The sequence below is a fragment of the Adiantum capillus-veneris genome, chromosome 1, assembly GCF_014529385.1.
Source record: "Adiantum capillus-veneris isolate H3 chromosome 1, ASM1452938v2, whole genome shotgun sequence".
Lineage (NCBI taxonomy): Eukaryota > Viridiplantae > Streptophyta > Polypodiopsida > Polypodiales > Pteridaceae > Adiantum > Adiantum capillus-veneris.
Window position 1 is genome coordinate 45,818,955 of NC_140931.1, and position 6,000 is coordinate 45,824,954.

Consider the following 6,000-nt stretch of genomic DNA (forward strand, 5'->3'; position numbering starts at 1 on the left):
TTTCATAAGCAAGTTAATAATGAGGATACAAGCTTGTCAATACCACTTTGTGATTAATACAAGTTTACAATAGATATAGATACTTGGATTTGCTGATGTTAGATACACCTTACAACAAATCGACATGGTTAATTCTTGAGACTTGGAATTGTTAATCCTAGTCTTTACACTAGAGGTAAGACTCTACTGCTACAAGTCATGACCACAATCACTTTGGAGGGATGTATATGACCAACATTCTCCCAAAATGTTGATGATGATTAGGATGACAATTGGTAATGTATTTTCCCCTCTCACTCTAGCCCACCTTCTTCATTCCAACCACTACCTCTTCTTCTAAGGACACTGATTGAATCATTCTCTGCTTGGCTCATAATAAGGTTCTTTCCACTCTCTCTCTCTCTCTCTCTCTCTCTCTCTCTCTCTCTCTCTCTCTCTCTCTCTCTCTCTCTCTCTCTCTCTCTCTCTCTCTCTCTCATGAAGAGTTTCAATCATAATAGATTGCATAATATTAATAATGTCTCCCTACCTCTATATCATGCTTGTGTCACACTAGAGACAACTAGAGACTAGGGCATATCACCATCCTTTATTATATGGGGACAAACTATGTGGAACCTTGGACATGCAAGAAAGAGGAGGAGTGCATAACTTGGTGGTTGTCATTAGTCCCATTGACAACACAATTATCTTGAAAAGACAAGAGAGGAGGAGGGCATAACTTGGTGGTTGTCAGTAGTGCCATTGACAACATACTTGAGTTTGAAAAGGCAAGAGAGGAGGAGGAGAGGAGGAGATAGATGTTGTCAATAGGGTAGTGAAACAATGGGTACAATGGCTACACAAGATTCTATGCAGGGGTAGTTGCATCCATGTCATGGGGCAACCATGGATGTTAACCCAAAATGTCGGGAACTCAATTTTTGTTGAAGATGATGAAACAGGAAACGGAAGGAAGATAGCAACTCAGAGTAGGAAGAAGATGGAGAAGGAGAAGACAATGAAACAGGAAACAGAAGGAAGATAGCAACTTAGAGTAGGAAGAAGATGGAGAGGAGAAGACACAGAGCTTGCGTACGAGATCTCTGTAGTCTATCTCTCTGTATTAGAATAATAGAGTATTTACAAACTCAGAGCTACAAAGCTTATATGAGACCCTAAGAGATAAGGTGTCCTTTCACACCAGATGTCTAGGGGGAAAAACCAGTGGGACAAAAGTGCCCCTAGTGAAGCGCGTATACACACTAACACTACTACATGTCTACAAATCCCCTCTGTAGTGATAGTGTGAATCCGTACAAGGTAGCAGATCATCATGTGTATGAGAGTAAGCCCAAAGCTTTTCGGAAAGCTTCAAACTTTTCTCGTGATAACGCCTTCGTAAATAGATGTGCAATGTTATCCTGTGTAGGACAGTAAGTTAGTGTGATCTCCCTTGCATGTAGCCTTTCCCTGACATAGTGGTAGTGAACCTCTATGTGCTTTGTTCTTGCATGAAATACTGGATTCCTTGCAACTGCCATAGCACTCTGACTGTCAGTGAAAATGGTAGTGTGTGTCCGTTGACACTCACAAAGATTTGCCAATAACCTGCGTATCCATACACAATCAACTATTGTCGTGAAAGCTGCCCTGTACTTAGCTTCACAAGTTGATGTAGCCATTGTGGGTTGCTTCTTGCTTAGCCAAGATATACATGCATTTCCCAAGAAAAAACAATTCCCACTTGTGGAATGTCATGTGTCAAAATCACCAGCCCAATCTGAATCGCTGTAACCAAGAAGCTGCATAGAACTGTGCTTTCCATACATATCCCCCCTTGGAAAGAACATGGAAAGATTAGGGGTACCTGAAAGGTAACGAAGTATGCGCTTCACAGCCTGCCAATGATGCATACCTGGCCTGTGCATAAATCTGCTTTCTTGTGAAACCCCAAATTGAATGTCTGGACAAGTGTTGCCTGCCAAATATATCAAGCAACCAACCACTGCTGCGTAAGTATATACATCAAAAGGTTCTCCAACATCGTGCATGCTCAACTTTGATCCAGTTTCTACGGGTGTAGAGATTGGTTTACAATTTTTCATACCAAACATGTCCAAAATTTTATGCAAATATTTTGCCTACAACATGTATATGCCATCCTCTGATTGTACAAACTGAATACCCAAGTAATAATGTAGCAAACCAAGATCAGACATCTCAAAGTTTTTTCTCAAAGCATATTTAAACGCTTCAATTTCAACTATAGTATTGCCTGTAAGAAGCATATCATGCACATAAAGTGTTAGCATAATGAGAACTCTATCTCTCTTTTTGACATACAAAGTACTTTTTGTTGGACTATTCTGAAATCCCTGGCCAATCAAATAAGTATGTATCTTCTCATACCATGCTCTTGGAGCCTGTTTGAGACCATACAAAGCTTTACGCAATCTACATACCTTTTGCTCTTGACCTTTTACAACAAAACCAAGTCTTGGTTGACTTACATAAACTTCTTCCTGCAAATCACCATTCAAAAAAGCAATTTTGATATCCAACTGATGCACTTTCCAACCATGATGAGCAGCAATTGCAACTAGTGATCTAACTGTGGACGCACGAGAAGTAGGAGCAAAGGTTTCATCATAATCTATGCCTTTCTGTTGCGCATAGCCTTTTGACACAAGCTTTGCTTTGTATCTGTCAACAGTACCATCTTGTTTCCTTTTTACCTTAAATACCCACTTTGTACCAATAGGCTTTTTACCTGTAGGCAAGTCCATAGATCCCATGTATGATTCTTATGAATAGAATCAATTTCTTGCTGCATAGCATCTTTCCACCGAAAAAACTCTAAAGCTTGTTCAAATGAATCAGGCTCATCTGCATCACAAAGAGTGCTAAAGCAAGCCAAATCTACTTGCTCTCTGCCAAAAGTAGTACCATCACGTGTTTTTCGTGGTAACGGTGCATCCAACTTGCTATCCTGCAAAGTTTTTTGAACCCATTTAGGCAAGGTTCTTTCTTCCCTGAGAACTTCTTGCTCTTCACGCACAATTTCCTCTACATCATGAGGTGTCACATGCTGATCAAAAGATTGATCAAGATTATCAACCTATTGTGATTCTTGATTCTCCACAAAAGAAGGAAGCAAACCTTCAAATACATCATGTGTCTGCATATGAGGTACATCAAAAGCAACCATAGGTTGAGCAGTAGTTTCTGCAAAAATTACATCACGACTTTCAAAAATCTTGTTTGTAGCAGGATTGTAAAGTATATAACCTTTACTTCCACTACTGTACCCCACAAATATACATTTGATTGCCTTATCATCAAGCTTCCCACGTAACTGTTGAGGGATGTGAGCATAAGCAAGACAACCAAAAACACCAAGATAACTGATTGAAGGTTTTCTGTCATACCAAGCTTCATATGGAGTAATGGTCTTCAAGGCACGAGTAGGACACCTGTTCAAAACATGTGTTTCACAAGCAACTGCCTCCATCCATAGCTTATGAGGCAAACTCTTAGCCTTGAGCATACATCTAGCCGTCTCCATTAAAGACCTGTTCTTCCTTTCTGCAACACCATTCTGTTGTGGTGTGTATGGCATAGTGCATTGGTGTTTAATGCCTTTCTTTCCCAAAAAATCCTTAAATGCACCTGACATGTATTCACCTCCTCGATCGGTACAAAGAGTCTGTACTTTGCAACCTGTTTCATTTTCAACCATGGCGACATAATGTTGAAAAATTGCAAACACATCTGACTTTGCTTTGAGTGGATACACCCAACAAAACATCAATGAAGGTCACAAATTAAAGGCTGTTTCCCATAGATGGCGTCCTCATAGGACCACATACATCACTGTGTACAAGCTGCAACTTTCGTGTCCCTCTAACTGAACCATCCTGCGAAAATGCAAATCTGTGCATCTTTCCAAGAACGCAACCTTCACATACATGTCTTGGTGGCATCTCCAATAAAGACAAATCATGCACCATATTATGACGTTGTAAAGTCATCAAACTGCCATAACCAACATGCCCAAATCTAGCATGCCACAACTCAGCATCCTGCATGGCCTGAGTCTTTGTTTCTGCAATACATACCTCAATCTGCTTTTCATAACGATCTAACACAAATAGTCCATTTTCCAGTGTACCTGTAGTGATAAGAGAATAACCATTCTCTCGATCTCGTACAACACATCTGTCATCCTCAAAAATGACCCGAAGACCATTTTTTGCAAGAGAGGATACAGACAACAAATTCTTCTTGATCCCTGGAACATATAAGACATCTGGCAAGCATAAATCAGAACCATCTGAAATGGTAATCAAAATCTTACCAACGCCTTTGATTGGATAAGAAGCATTATTTTCACATGTCACCTTCTTTCCTGCTGGAGCTGCATCCAATGAACAAAACAAATCCTTCCTTGAAGTAATATGCCTGGATGCACCACTATCAAAGTACCAAATCATTTGTGTCTCGTCAACACTGTAAGCAGAAAAATCTGAACATACTAAGAAAGCATAAGAATCCTGCACAAAGTTTGCAGACTCTTCTTTAGCTCTAGAAGAATCACTAGAAGCTGAAACGACCAAACTTGACTCTTTCTTCTTTTCTTTAGCAATTCGCTTTTTACACTCACTAATGTAGTGACCAGGTTTCTTGCAGTAGTGACATTTACCTTTCTTCTTGGACTTGTCGGAATCACCTTTAGACTTCTCTGAAGACTGTCCTGCACCAGACTTGGAGTGATGAGCACTCTCTTTACCCTTGTTTTTGTTCTGTACAACAAGAGCATGATCCATACCATCCACCTATAAAGAATTTTTCTTACGTGATTGAACCTCCTACAATAGCAAAGCCACTAACTCTTCAAAACGAAGAGGCTCAGGATTAGCTCATAAAGACAGAGTCAAAGAAGTCTGAAAAGTCAAATAAGATGGTGGTAGTGAATTGAGTGTTTTGGAAACCAAGTCCTTCTCTCGAATCACTTCATCAATGCTAAGCAATTGCTCTTTAAGATCCTTGATTTTTGTAAGATGCTCGACGATATCGTCACCTTCGTCCATCTGTATTTTGTCAAGTTGTTTCTTCAAAAACTCTATTCTCGCAGCGTTTCTTCCTCCAAACATAGCTTGTAGAGTGTCCCAAGCATCCTTAGAAGTTCTGCAAGATCTGATATGTGGTGTGATTTTCCTCTTTATCATTAAGGCAATCACATCCATAGCTTGTGCATCTTTAGTATCCCATTTCTTTTGCTCTGGAGTGACTTGTAAGGGTCCTGCACCAACAGCTGCACCACGACCAGGCGTGGCAGGTGCAATGCTACCTGGAAGAACTTCATCTCCACAGACATAATCCCACAATCTTTTACCAACCAAAACATTTTTGGCCATAAAAGACCAAAGAGAATAGTTGGTACCATCCAATTTCTCTTCGGATGTAAACGCACAAAAAATCTCTTTCTCCGTAGATTGAGCCATACTGTGGATGCACACAAGAGAGCAAAAGAACCTCCAAGAGATTCACAAATCTCCTCTCCAATGCAAGCAAAACTCTACACAAAATCTCAGCACAAAGCTAAGACAAGCTGCTTCCCAAAAGAACTGTTTACTTGAAGAAAATCTATCAAAAAGCACACCCTCTTGATCTAAACGTCTCCAAAAAGTAACTTCTGCTACGCTGCTCATAACAAAATTCTGAGGGCTTGAACGGCTTCAAAAGGAGGGTAAAACCCTAGGTCGCCTTTTGAGAATACTCCTGGAATTTCGAGGATGCTCCCACGAGCAAATTTTCCGAAAACTGCCTGAAAACTACGATTGCGCGCGCGGACGCAAAAACGCAAGTAGAGGATCTGGAAATCACCTTGCTCTGATACCAATTGTTGAAGATGATGAAACAGGAAACAGAAGGAAGATAGCAACTCAGAGTAGGAAGAAGATGGAGAAGGAGAAGACACAGAGCTTGCGTACGAGATCTCTGTAGTCTATCTCTCTG

At 40.4% G+C, this 6,000-nt stretch overlaps 1 pseudogene; it reads right to left on the reverse strand.

The window, feature by feature from the left end:
- Positions 1 to 5,228, reverse strand: part of LOC147464649 (uncharacterized) — a 39,665-nt pseudogene extending 34,437 nt beyond the window's left edge.
- Between the last annotated feature and the right edge of the window lie 772 nt (positions 5,229 to 6,000).